The following is a 14,385-nucleotide window of genomic DNA, read 5'->3' on the forward strand; positions in this document are numbered from 1 at the left end:
CCGGCAGCAAGAAAGCCCCATGGTTCACCGACGAACTCAAGAGCTCCAAGAAGAACTGCCGAGCCCTCGAGAAAGTCTGGAGAAGGGAACCAACACCGGACAACAGGACCTCCTTCAAACTTGCCACCCGGGAACACCACCAGCTGATCCGCGCCGCCAAGAAAACAGCATTCAAGGACCGGTTGGACAACAACGCACACAACTGCAAGGAACTCTTCAACATCGTCAAAGAGCTTTCCAACCCCAGCGCAGGAAACAACGACATCACCCCATCGCAAGACCTCTGCAACTCCCTGGCTTCATACTTCCACAACAAGATCGCGGACATACACAACAGCTTCAACAACCAACCAACGCACACCATGACCGAACAACCACCCCCCACCACCACCCTCCACGCCTGGACCCCGATCAGCACCGAAGGCACCATCCGCACGATGAACTCCATCCACTCCGGATCACCGACCGACCCCTGCCCTCACCACGTCTTCAACAAGGCCGACGCTGTCATCGCACCCCACCTGCGAGACATCATCAACACATCCTTTGACACCACCATCTTCCCCGAGAGCTGGAAACACGCCGAACTCAGCGCTCTACTCAAGAAACCAACAGCGGACCCCACCGACCTCAAGAATTACCGCCCCATCTCGCTCCTCCCGTTTCCAGCCAAAGTCATCGAGAAGACCGTCAACAAGCAGATGGCCGCCTTCCTCGAGACGAACGGATCCCTTGACCCCTCACAGTCCGGCTTCCGAGCCAACCACAGCACCGAGACCGCCCTCATCGCCGCCACCGATGACATCCGAGCCCTGATGGACAACGGAGAAACAGCGGCCCTCATCCTCCTAGACCTCTCCGCGGCATTCGACACGGTCTGCCACCGCACCCTAGTACGGCGCCTCAGCAACGTCGGAATCCAGGACAAAGCGCTGGAATGGATCATCTCCTTCCTCGACGGGAGAACACAGAGAGTCCGCCTACCACCGTACAAGTCAGAGGCCACCGAAGTCATCTGCGGCGTCCCCCAAGGATCATCTCTGAGCCCCACCCTCTTCAACGTCTACATGAGCCCCCTCGCGGCCATCGTACGCAAACACAACCTCAGCATAATCTCCTACGCCGACGACACCCAGCTGATCCTCTCCCTGACCAACGACCCCGCCGCCGCCAGAGCCAACCTGCACGAAGGGATGAAAGAGGTAGCCGAGTGGATGACGACCAGCCGCCTGAAACTGAACTCGGACAAGACGGAGGTCCTCATCCTGGGCTCCTCTCCCTCCGCCTGGGACGACTCCTGGTGGCCTCCCGCCCTGGGCACCGCACCCAAACCGACAGACCATGCACGCAACCTGGGCTTCATCCTGGACTCCTCCCTCTCCATGACCAGGCAAGTCAACAACGTCTCCTCGGCATGCTTCAACATCCTACGCATGCTACGGAAGATCTTCTGGTGGATCCCCACCGAGACCAGGAAGACCGTCACCCAGGCCCTCGTCACCAGCCGACTGGACTACGGCAACGCCCTCTACGCCGGTACCACCGCCAAGCTCCAGAAGAGACTCCAGCGGATCCAGAACGCCTCAGCCAGACTCATCCTCGACATCCCACGAACCAGCCACATCTCCGGACATCTGAGAGACCTTCACTGGCTCCCCGTCAACAAAAGAATCACCTTCCGCCTCCTCACCCACGCACACAAAGCCCTACACGACCAAGGCCCGAGCTACCTCAACAGCCGAGTCAACTTCTACGCTCCCAAACGCCACCTCCGATCAGCCAACCACGCCCTCGCCGCCGTCCCCCGCATCCGAAGAGCGACTACAGGAGGAAGGTCCTTCTCCTACCTGGCCGCCAAGACCTGGAACTCCCTCCCGACCGACCTGCGCCTGACCCAAGACCACCTCTCCTTCAGGAAGAAGCTGAAGACCTGGCTGTTCGAGCAGTAGCGGCTCCCCCGCCCCAGCGCCTTGAGACCCTACGGGTATGTAGCGCGCTTTATAAGTGTCACTGATTGATTGATTGATTGAGTCTAACTGGGGGCGCTTGATGGCGGGAGTTCAAAAACAGCTGGACCGATTTGAGTGTTTACATCTGTCCATGGTTGGAAGATGTAACGTTCTTAAGATGGTGATCTTGCCGAAAATATTATATTTTTTTAGATCAGTTCCTTTGGAGATCTCGAAAGCCAATCTTGCTCTATTACAATCTGTATGTGCCATATTTTTGTGGTCTCAGGGCAAAGCACGCAGAGCGATGCGGTATATGATCCTGCCGTGGGAGCAATGGGGCTGGGCCGTCCCAGATTTCACGTTATATTACTACGTTTGTATGCTGCAGCATATGAATATACTGTTAACTGGGGCAGCACCAACCGCTATGACTGAATCTTCCTCTATTTATTAAATGCTACTGGACAGCGATGCTAAAAATCGACTGTTTATTAATGTGGACTGGAGCCATTACAAGCGAACTAGGTTCAAAGTCCTCATTGCGGCTTATAAAGTATGGACAGCGGTTAAAAAGAAGTATGAGGTGGAAAAGGTATCTTGGTACACTCCGTTAACGGCAACCACCCTTCTCCCATCGGTATTCTGGGATCGGGTGGTAGACAATTGGCGGGCTAAAGGGGTGCGCACTGTTGGTGATCTATTTGCTGATGAGGGACTGAAGTCCTTTGACCAGCGAGGGGATCAATTTCATCTGTCCTGGGCTGATTTTTTCAAATATCTACAAATTTGTGATTATTTGTTGAAAGCCCGATGGAAGATCCAAGTTAATCCCCTTATTGAGGAGGTGAGGAAAGATGCACGGATTGGTACACTTTATACTTTAATGCTGGGCACTTTTGACAATGATTTGGAAGCCCAAAATCGCAAATGGGAAAACCGATTGGGCTGTCATGGCATACAGGTTGAGACTTCTATAGACTTGGCGGGGTGATTGTTTATGTCTGCAAATTTCTACGCCCAACATTGTAAGACTGTTTTTAAATTATATTACACACCAGCTAAAATATCTAAGTGGGGGGGACTGAATGAGGGAAAGTGCTTTCGCTGTGGGACGGATGCTGCACATGTGGTCCAACCATGTCTTTTATACGTGCGGGCACTTAACTACGCTGTTTGGACATATGGAGAAATTCTTGGGTGAAATTCTAGGTGGGCCGGTGCGATTGTCTGCCACTCAGGTCTTGTTGGGGGTGGAGATGGGATCGGCAGCGGATAAGTTACCCTGTAAATTTCTATATCTGATTTTTCTTGCCAGCTGTGGCTAGGCTTTGTATTGCATCAATGTGGCTGCAAAAGGACGCACCTTCTTTTGAAGCATGGAGGGCAAGACCTTTGTCAATGTTTAATATGGAATATAGCCTGCATGTTTTGAAAGGTAGACGGAAAATGAAATTAGGCCATCAGATTTGGGGCTCAGACGTGGCCTATATGGAGGCATAAATGTGCTGTATAGGTTATATTATGTTTTCTCCTTTGAATGTCTTTTTTTTTTTTTTTTTTTGGAAAGATCAGGGTGTTCTGTGTGTAAAGCCATCAGCCCTATTTGCTAAATTTCATTGATATAATTGTTTGATGTATTATTGTCTGCCATGATGTTATGCTTCCTTTTTTTCTCGTAACATATGTGCCTTTTAGTGTACTTATGGATCTTCAATAAAACAATTTTTAAAAAAAGATTATCGAGCGGAAGAGAGATAAACAAACCGCTTTTTGTAGTTACTAGAAATCTTACACTGGAGCTAAACGTACTTGGAAGTGCGCATGTCTGCTTTGCTGAACGGCGGCTTAGGTGAGAAAAAACACGTGGAATCTCAAGCGTGTGCCTGCAGTATGTCAAGTTGTATTTTCTCCATGTGTTGTCCAGACTGCAACACACCATCGCCCCACACATGGTTATAGCGAGTAGGCCCTTGTCACAGGGCTTGAGGCTCTTTCATTTTTTAGATATTGGAATCATACAACAGTCTCACAGATGGGCATGGAAACACTTTCACTGTTTATTCAAGGAGAAAAAAGTGAAGCCAGGTCAAAGAAAAGTAAATACAAATCAATAAATAGGTTTACCTGGATTAATGTTTCCTCTGAGCTGCCTCAGTTCCTGGCGCACTGCCAGGGAAGAGGAACGAAAAGAAGACGCCACTGACCTTAGTTTCATAAATGTGCTTCTTCTAGGTCTTTAGGCATACATTTGTGGACAACATGCTGAAAAATATAACAATTTTTGGGGACACCATTTAAAATATAAAGATTTAGAGACAATACCCATGCATGTGAAGCAATCCAAAGTAGAAATATATGTGTACCTTGGTAATTACAAAGCCATACATTTAAAGTCAGTACTTGGCGTTCTTTTACTTTTCCCTTTCTTAACGTTCTTTTACATTTTTGGTTTCGCCTGCACAGGACTGGTGCCATGCTTGAGAAAGCTATTGTTTTTAATATACACTTAAAAGTAACTTACATCCCACCTCCTCTCTTTCCTGGTCTCTCATTGGTTCCTGTGCGTGCCACTTACTTTCCTTCCATTTCTATTGGCTGGAGCATATTTTCCTGTATTTACCAATGTTTGTTCCTTGTTTGCTTCTCTTATCAGTTTTCCGCTGCTGAAATACTGTTAACATTCACTTTGGTGGAACTATATTTGCATAAAGTTTTGCCTTTTACTCGTGCAGCATATTTACATAACAATTTATCGCCCAGAGAGATTAAGGGCCATATGTATCATCAAACTATTTTGCATTTCCTAAATAGCGAATTTTAAGGAATCGCTATTTAGGAAATGCAAAATGGTATGTATGAACAAAATCGCTTTTTATTTGCGATTCCTTAAGCTTCCTTATTTGCGAATTCGCATTTTGCGAATTCGCAATTAAGGAATAATTTCCAATGCATTCCTCTGGGCCAGGAGGCCCATAGGAATGAATGCAAAATAATTCTCAAATTGCGAATTCACAATTTGCTAATCGCAATTTAAGAATTATTGCAAGGGTGCTGGGTGTCTCAAAGACACCCTGCTGCACCCCTGAAAAGAACATGTGTGTGCATATGGCGCACATACATGCCCTATGGGCATGTGTGTGCATCATATGCCACCTTTAAAAATGCCAATTTGTGCATTTCTGGAAGAATTCGCAAGTTACCATGAACTGAAAGTTGGTGGTAATTTGCGAATTCTTAAACAAAATTCGCAAGCTAAAATTGCTACATACATAGCATTTAAGGAATCGCAAATTTGTGATTCCCTAAATGCTATGGAAAAATAAGGAATTGCACAAGTTTGCAATTCCTTATTTTGGGAATGTTTCATACATTCCAAAACGTGCAAAACGGCCGTTTGCGAGTCGCAAAGGCCGAAATTCTGCGAATTTCGGCCTTTGCGATTCAAAAACGGCTTGATACATATGGCCCTAAGTGATTTGCATAGAATCACAAGATGTAGATGGGCCCCACCTAGACTAGAACCAGGATTCTCAGCTCTCAAGTCAGCAGCTCTGGCCACAGTACCACATCCTCTCCACTCCTGTGTTATCTGTCAGGGAGCTCTTCTCACTGATGATGATTGATGAAAACAGCTCTTTATTCATTTACATAGGCGAAACCAATACATTTCCAATGCTTGTTTAATTTGTTTCACTCCTAAACCATTTTGTTGTGCTTGCAGAAAAATAATCCTGTATTGTAAGCTAAGTACATTTGACTTTATCTATAACATGATCAGGCCTGTGCTCTCTCTTTTCAGAGTGGAACCTTCCTTATTTTAGGTCTAACTCACTGATCACCATCAGTAGCCATATTGCATAAATAGCCCGTGTGGTGATTTGCCCCAAGAGGTTATATAGTACTACATATTACATTGTATCCTATCCGCCCCACCATTTTTTGAAACACCCAAAATCCATTCAAAATATGAACATTAACTCCTATGGCTGCATAACAGCAATGGCCATTACACATTCTAGCATGGTACTAAACAGCACTTCCTCGCATATTAGCAATGGACTAGAATTTGAATTTCGATGAAATTAATCCCAATTCAGAATGGATACATTTTCTAGGATGAGTGATAACATGTATCTACATACTCCACGGGCAGAAGTCACACATGACTGCAAACCACAAACTCCATCAGAAAGTGTAAATATATAGTTTGCTGAACTGTAAAAACCAAGCAGATATCTTTAACCTGAGGAACTGGGAAATCCTACCGACAACACTCGGCCACTCATGAAGGGTCTTACATTGTTCGCCAGGATAGTGCACTCCTCATATTCCAACACAACCTCCTACTAGATCACAAAGAGGTTGCAAGCAGGTGCAATTCATATTCACTGGAATAGACAGTAGGGTTGTCTGCTGTCCCCACTGTTGTTAGCATCATATATGGGGCAAAGTATCCCCTGCTATACATTATAAGGATATTGCAAGTCTCTGAGGAGTTCCATGTTCATACAAAAAAGGGTAACAATTAAGGCTTTGTAAAGTTATGGAGCTCCTCAGTGACTTGCAGTATCCTTATCACGTATGTCGGTGGATAGCTCAATGGTTGTAATACATGGACACACCATTACCTTTCCCACAAACCACTTAGGGCCTGATTTCGAGTCGGACGGTCGGAAGACCGCCGGACTCACGGTGGCGGTCCACCATGTGCCTCATTACGACTTTCAAAGTCGTTGTAGCAGAGGACCACTGGTTTTGTCATCGAACACTCATTCCCTATTGAAGCTGTGCCACAATGTAAGATGCTTACCCCGACTGGCACAGTCCTTCTTAGCATACTACAAGTTCCTCAATCGCCAGCCAATTCATGGCAGGAGCCCGACTGTTAAAAGGCTGGCAGTGGAAGAGAAATGTCACCGTCCATGCCGTGCTGGAACTTTTTTACCGGTTCCATTGTGGTGCCTGTTTTTCAAGCACCACCATGAGAAAGGTGAAGGACCATCAGCTGTACATGAGTTCATCTTGCAATACGGTGGGCGGTCCTTGCGGGTTTAGCACCGCTGTGCATGAGGGGAGCCGGTGCAACTACTGCGCCAAACTCGTAATCCGCCCCTTAATTCCTTGGTGTGTAACTCTGTTACATGAGTGAGAGCATGTTTGGAAACATGAAGAATAAAAATAGAATCTCTAGTGTAAAGTTAAAACACATCAAACAAGCTGTTAGATATTTGTTGCAGATAGATATTAATCAGTATGATACAAATCAGTTTTTAAATAAAAACTGTGTGGTAGCTTGGAATGTGTAAAAGCATGCAGAAATAGTTTTACTTTTCTATAATTACCGAAGCATTGTAAAACATGAACATGCGGCCATCATTATCTATTTCTGCTTGCAGATGTACAGCAAAAATACCAAAGCAGAAGAAAGAAAAGCAACATGTACATTCTTTAAACAGCGGGTTTAATTATGCTCCTTGACCTGACCTACTTTTCTCCTTGTCAGTTTCCATGAGTGTTTCCAAAAATAGACCTTGCATTATTGAGATCAACCAGTCAACCTATTCCGAAAGACTCTATGCCTAGAGTACATGTTGTTTCTCAAATCTAAATCGGAAAGAATAATGTGGGGGAAAACTTGACGTTTGCTCTCCTAGTGCATCAAAGTCATGAAACTATATTCAGGACAAATGAAATTGAAGGTATACAATGTTTACAACGAAGGTTTTACCACGCATACCATTACAACGCATTGCGATGGGGGGCGCTCTAGGATAGGGAATAAGTATAATTTTATATCCAACACCTTCCCTAGTGTCCACGGGGACTGGAGTTGGAATATAAAATTATACTTACCACTATCCAGCACCTCTAAGCGCTATGCGTTGTAACGGTATGCGTTGTAAATACCGCGTTGTAATGGTATGCATGTAAAAGTATGCGTTGTAACGTCATACATCCGAAATTGAATAGGACTCTAATGTCTGGTCAAAAACCACAAGTTTCATGGACATAAGTTGTGTGCGCAGATCCCAAATCTGTTTTAGATGGACCCCATCAGAGGCTCCTATACTCAGAAGAGGCACAGGCAAGGGCTAACAATGATCGGTGGTACAAATCACTAACAAAAGAGCCTTTGTGAGGGCACTGCTAATACAACAGAACGGGAGATTAAACCTGGAATTTCAGGGGAGCCCTTGGTCCATCCTTAAAGCAGCCATCTGAGGTTATTATCCACCATTATTTTATTGTGCCTTGAGGATGCATATTTTTGAGTGCTGGTTAGAGCACCTTCTTGTCACCAGTGGTAAATTTACAGAACCTGGTCCCTCTTTCTGCACCTCTGTTCCTTCTTTCTGCCCTTTTTTTGTTTCTTTCTACAGCTCTCTTGCATCTTTCTGTACCCCTTGCCTCTTTCTCTATCTTCCTTCCCTCTTCCTTCACCCCTGTTGCCTCCTCCTGTACATCTGTTGCTTCTTTCTGCACCTCTGGTGCTTCTTTCTGCACCACCCTTGCTTCTTTCTGCACCGCTTTGCATCTTTCTACACCACTCTTGCATTTTTCTGCACCCTTCTTCCCTCTTTCTGCACCTCTCTTGCCTCTTTCTCCACCTCTGTTCCTTCTTTGTGCTCTTCTTTTATTTATTTCTGCACATCTCTTGCTTCTTTCTGTACCCCTCTTGACACTTTCTCCACCTGTTTTCCCCCTTTTTGCATCTCTGTTGCTTCTTTCTGCACTTCTCTTGCCTCTTTCTCTACCCCTCATCCCTCTTTCTGCACCTCTCTTGCCTCTTTCTGCACCTCTGTTCCTTCCTTCCGCCCTTCTTTTGTTTCTTTATATAGCTCTCTTGCTTCTTTCTGTACCCTCTTGCTTCTTTTTCTACCTCTCTTCCCTCTTTCTTCACCCCTCTTGCCACTTTCTCCACCCCGTTCCTCCTTTTTGCATCTCTGTTGCTTCTTTCTGCACATCTCTTGCTTCTTTCTCTACCCCTCATTCCTCTTTCTGCACCTCTCTCGCCTGTTTCTGCCCGATTCTTCACTTCTTTTGTTTCTTTCTGCACATCTCTTCCTTCTTTTTGCACTTTTCCTACTTCTTTCTGCACCCCTTGTGCCTCTTTCTGCACTCTTTGTGCCTCTTTTTGCATCCCTCTTCTCTCCTCTGCACTCCTCTTGCCTCTTTCTGCACATCTGTTGCTTGTTTCTGCCATTTGTTTGTTTCTTTCTGCACCTCTCTTGCTTCTTTCTGCACCCCTCTTGCCTCTTTCTTAATACCTTTTACCTCTTTCTGCACTTCTGTTGCACCCTTTTCCCCTTTTTTGCATCCATCTTGCCTCTTTATGCTGTTCTCTTGCCATTTTCTGCACCCCTCTTTCCTCTTTCATTGCCTCACTTGCCTCTTTCTGCACTTCTCTTGCTTCTTTCCACACCTCTGTTGCTTCTTTCAGCAATTCTCTTACCTCTTTCTGTACTTCTTTTGCTAGTTTCTGCACCTCTCTTGCATCTTTCTGCACATCTGTTGCCTCTTTCTACACCTCACTTGCTGCTTTCTGAACCCCTCTTGCCTTTTTCTGCACCCCCTTTTTCGCTTTCAGCACCTCAATTGCCTCTTTCTACATCCCTTTACCCTCTTTCTGCACTGTTCCTGCCTCTTTCTGCACCTTTCCTGCCTGTTTCTGTACCTCTCTTGCCTCATTCTGTACCTCTGCTGGTTCTTTCTGCACTTCTCTTGCTCTTTCTACACCCTTCGTGCCTCTTGCAGCACCTCTGTTGCTTCTTTCTGCACTTCTCTTCATTCTTTCTGCACCCATCTAGCCTCTTTCTGTACTTCTCTTGCCTCTTTGTCCACCTCTCCTACCTTTTTCTGCACCCCTCTTGCTTCTTTTTGCACTTCTGTTGGCATCTTTCTGCACTGCTCTTGCTTCTTTCTGCACCTCACTTGCCTCTTTCTGCACTTCTCGTGCTTCTTTCGACAGCTCTGATGCTTCTTCCAGCAATTCTCTTGCCTGTTTCTGTACTTCTCTTCCTTCTTTCCTCACCCCTGCCTCTTTCTGTATCTCTCTTGCCTCTTTTTGCACCTCTGTTGGTTCATTCTGCACTGTTCTGACTTTTTCCTGCACCCCTCTTGCCTCTTTCTTCACCCCTCCTTTCTCTTTCTGCACCTCCCTTGCCTCCTGCTGCATCCCTGTTACCTCTTTCTGCACATTTCCTGCCTGTTTCTGTACCTCTCTTGCCTCTTTCTGTACCTCTGTCGGTTATTCTGCACTCTTGTGCTCTTTCGACACCCTTCGTGCCTCTTTCATTACCTCTGTTGCTTCTTTCTGCACTTCTCTTCCTTCTTTATACACCCCTCCTGCCTCTTTCTGCACCTATCTTACCTCTTTGTGCACATCTCCTACTTTTTTCTTGACCCCTCTTGCCTCTTTTTGCATCACTGTTGGTTCTTTCTGCACTGCTCTTGCTTCTTTCTGCACCTCACTTGCCTCTTTTTGCACTTCTCTTGCTTCTTTCTACAGCTCTGTTGCTATCCTCAGCAGTTCTCTTGCCTCTTTCTGCACTCCTCTTCTTTCTTTCTGCACCCCTTTGACATTGACAGGACAAGTTGTGTCACGACATTTAGCACAGCATCCAATCAGGTAAAACTGATAGTCACAATGAATTGTCGGATTCCCAAATTCAACGGTTTAAAATTGACAACGCCCATGTTCTCTTTCAAAAAGAGTGCAAGCATCAGAGACATGCTGGTGCAAATCCTTTTTAATTCCTATTTTGAAAAAGGCCAATTTTAGACAAGTACTGCCCGCTTATATATTTCTTCAAATGTTGATGGGCAACACTGTTTTTTATGTGCTTAACTTTTAAAAATCCACGATTAGGCTTGGTGTGAGTTGTGATTAACTCGCCTGAGCCTTGTCATTATTCCTGGCACCATGCACTTTACCTTGCTCCACTAGCCATTTAACTAACAACTTGATTAAACACAAGGTCTTACTGCACCATTTAGTGTTGTTTAGCAGGCATTTTAAGTGTGTTTGTGGAGATTCTGTAACTATATATTTTAAATTGTATATATTTTTATATTGCATATACTACGCTTAAATCGGGTATGTTCCTATCTGGATTGTATGTATTATATTCTACCTTGTGCTTTTATGGTTTTAGCATATGAAGCCGAACAAAGTTTATTTGATTTGACTTTGATTTGGTGCACACTGGACCACAATAACACGGTCCCAGTCATGAACCCAGGATGTGTGATCTTCCGTCAGTGGTAGGCCACATGGCATGTGGATCATGTGGCGTTTGCACATTATCGAAGAACTCCAAATCAGTGATTGTTGGTTTAAGCTATCCTTGGATTCAAACCAAAAATACAAACTGCAATGCGGATAATATCATCTAGGTTTCCCATGTAACCTTATTTATAAAGGGATGATGACCCGAAAAAAGGAGATTAGAATATTGGAACATAAAAGCAATGTCAGGTGAAAGAAAACCATGACCAAACTTACAGCACACTTTGCTGAAAAGATCCATACTATTGAAGACATACATTGGACTGTACTAGAAATAACTCAAAATCCCCCATAACACCAGGGACATAAGATGCAGAGATGGATTTATTGGACCTATAAGCCACGAGGTTGTTCTTAACAATGACATCCAATGCCATCAGCTCACTAGCCTCTAAGGGCTTAATGCTGTTTGACAGGGTGTAGTACTAGTATCAAGATTCAGCGGGCATAGCTACTCTATATCTACATCTGAACATATAATGTTAGACTAAAACAAGACTGCATTAGTCACACACTGATATGATCTAGTAATAAGGATGATCTTACAATACAGGGCTTTTGGTTAAGTCCATGATTTATTTATTCATGATTTTTTTTTTTTGCCCTTCCTCACCCTTTGGCTGATTTCAAAACTATAAATTGACTGGAAGGAATCGTGCAGTGATAAACATCTATATTGTATAATCATGGAGAGACAATCCCACAATCTTCAAAATTCTGTGTGGTAGGGAAGCAGGGGGACTTTTTGTGCTTTTTTTTCCTTGAGGAGCAGTGCCCTAATGTCTGCCCGTGACATACTGCCCCCAGATGCACTGGTCACGTGCACGGGGAACGCTACCTAGCAGCAGAGATGCTGGGCGTACCGCAGAGATCAGCGGTATGTCATTTCAGGGGAGGACATGAGTATGCAATAGAGCATCGATGTGTGTTGGTTTTCCTATGTGTTTGACCGTGGCCCTCTCATAACATGGTGGGGGTATCTGTAATAATATTGACAAAAGAGTTAGCATTATGATCCAATCATGTGACTGGACTAGCGCACAAATAGAAGTGGGTTGCAGTTCACCTGAGTTAGCCGTACATATTTGAAAAGATGGTTGGAAGGAGTCTGCACCTACATGGGGCAACGAGAGGCACTATTAAGTGGTGTCCGTACCTTGAAGACGTGAGTGCTATGTGTATGCAATGGTGGTGATCTGTTCGAGATTTTGTGGTCAGGCTAGACTCTGTGTGTGAAAACGGAGGAGAGTTCAGAGCAAGGGGCTTATCTGTGGCTTTTGTATAAGTACCCAAAGTGCACTTTGGGCTTTGAGTGCGTGGGTATGTTAATGTGTGTTTTTTGTCCCATGCTACAGATCGTGACTACAGGGAGACGCTCCTGCTTGCACTCCAGTTTCAGAGATTTGCGCGGTGATACTTGGTAAGTGATACATAATGTGTCCTCACCCTCTATTTAACTACACTTTACCTAGGGGTGTTGCTTACTAGTGGTGGTTTGCCCAGGAAGATGGATACATTTGAGCTGTGAGAGAGACCATATGTGCATTGTGTGGATGCCTCCTAAGGAGATTTCGAACCCTCAGGGAGAGTGATCAGTATGCAGGCATCGTTCCGTGGAGAACAATACCAATGGTTTTTATGGAAAAACGCATTGTGTTGTACTTATTTATGTTGTTTGTCATTACAAGAAATCTGTGTGCGTATACATAGAAAGTGACACGGTCATTATAACTTGGATGAATATATCCTCATAGCTTCACTTACTTTATAAGGGTAATAAAGTCAATGGGATTGCTAGTTCTAAGTATAGCCGAATGACCCGTGAGGGTGATAGTTAATGGCCGAAACACGTCGACAATATGAGCAGTAAGGAGAAATGAAGAGGCACTAATTACCCTCTGGTTCATCCCTGTTTGAAACCTTGTAATCCTACCTGTAAGTCCATGAATAAATATAGTTTAGGCCATCCCTGAGTTCATTTTATCTTCTTCTTAATTCACTGTCTTTTTGTTTTCCTGCGTGGATCCCGAGATATTTGTTTGTACTGTCTTCCCCAAGCCCTTTGCTCCATCCCAGGCATTGGTCTGCGCTGGGATGTTGTAGCATCCCTATGATGAAGAATGCCACTATTAGTGAGTGAGGACATTTTAAAGAACCCCTCACCCCGACCCCACTCTTCATCCCCATAATCAAGTCCTCAGCTCCCTCACCCCCTGACCCCACTTCTCATCTCCATAACCAAGTCCTCAGCTCCTTTCCCTCACCACCGACCCCACTCCTCATCCCCATAACCAAGTCCTCAGCTCCATTTCAGACAGCTCATATCTCCCCACTTCCCCATTAATATAATTTCTGATATCACTCCAATCTCCCCTTACACAACTACACCCAATAAGTCAGCAGGCCCACATTCTCCCCCTCCACATACAATGATTCTCACCGTCCCCCCTTACACAACCCACACCAATACCTCCTCATGTCCCCTCTCTACTCCCCCCTCCCAGTGACTACCGCTCTATATCGATGCAACATAATGAATCAACCAACCCTAAAGCGCACATAAATACCCCTTCTCGTCCCCCATCCACCCGTTGTCTCCACGGACTACCACACTTAAATACCACCACCCCTCAAACTAGCACTCTCTACTCCCCGAGACATCACACAAGTCACAACCCTTCCTCAATTAACCACAGGCCAAGTTACTAATTTGATAACGTCTGCATATGACCCCAGATTAGATGAGATACTACTATCCTTACAACAAATTAAAGAGGACATCCAATCTCTTCATGTCCTGATCCGGCAACAACCCAAACCACAAGTGAAACCCATTCAGCGGTCATGTACTAGCCCCCCCTATAAATTACTCCCCAGATGGAATACAGTACCTTACCCCAATGCTTCAACCCGTCCAGTAAGGGACAAATAAACCCTATCACTGAATGACCTTACTTCCCTACTTCATTCCTACGAACCCCCTTCCCTACCATCTAGACCTACGTGTACGGAAAATACCCAGATACTGTCCTCATTCCAACCCATCCATTCCATTGCACCCAGAGCTACAAGACACACCCCCAGAGGTATTGTCGAAAACAACCTCAAAAGAGTTTCCGTCTCCCAAGACCAGAACACCACCCC

General features: G+C 45.1%; 1 protein-coding gene across 1 annotated transcript in view; it reads left to right on the plus strand.

Moving 5' to 3' along the window:
- The window catches only part of LOC147678719 (cornifelin homolog), a 69,445-nt gene that overhangs the window by 9,811 nt on the left and 45,249 nt on the right, over window positions 1–14,385 (plus strand). Inside the window, exon 2 of the mRNA XM_086946630.1 lies at window positions 12,597–12,661. The gene's annotated coding sequence lies outside the window, so the exon portion shown is untranslated. The remainder of the gene's footprint in view (window positions 1–12,596; window positions 12,662–14,385) is intronic.

This window comes from Lissotriton vulgaris, chromosome 12, assembly GCF_964263255.1.
Source record: "Lissotriton vulgaris chromosome 12, aLisVul1.2, whole genome shotgun sequence".
NCBI classification, from domain to species: domain Eukaryota; kingdom Metazoa; phylum Chordata; class Amphibia; order Caudata; family Salamandridae; genus Lissotriton; species Lissotriton vulgaris.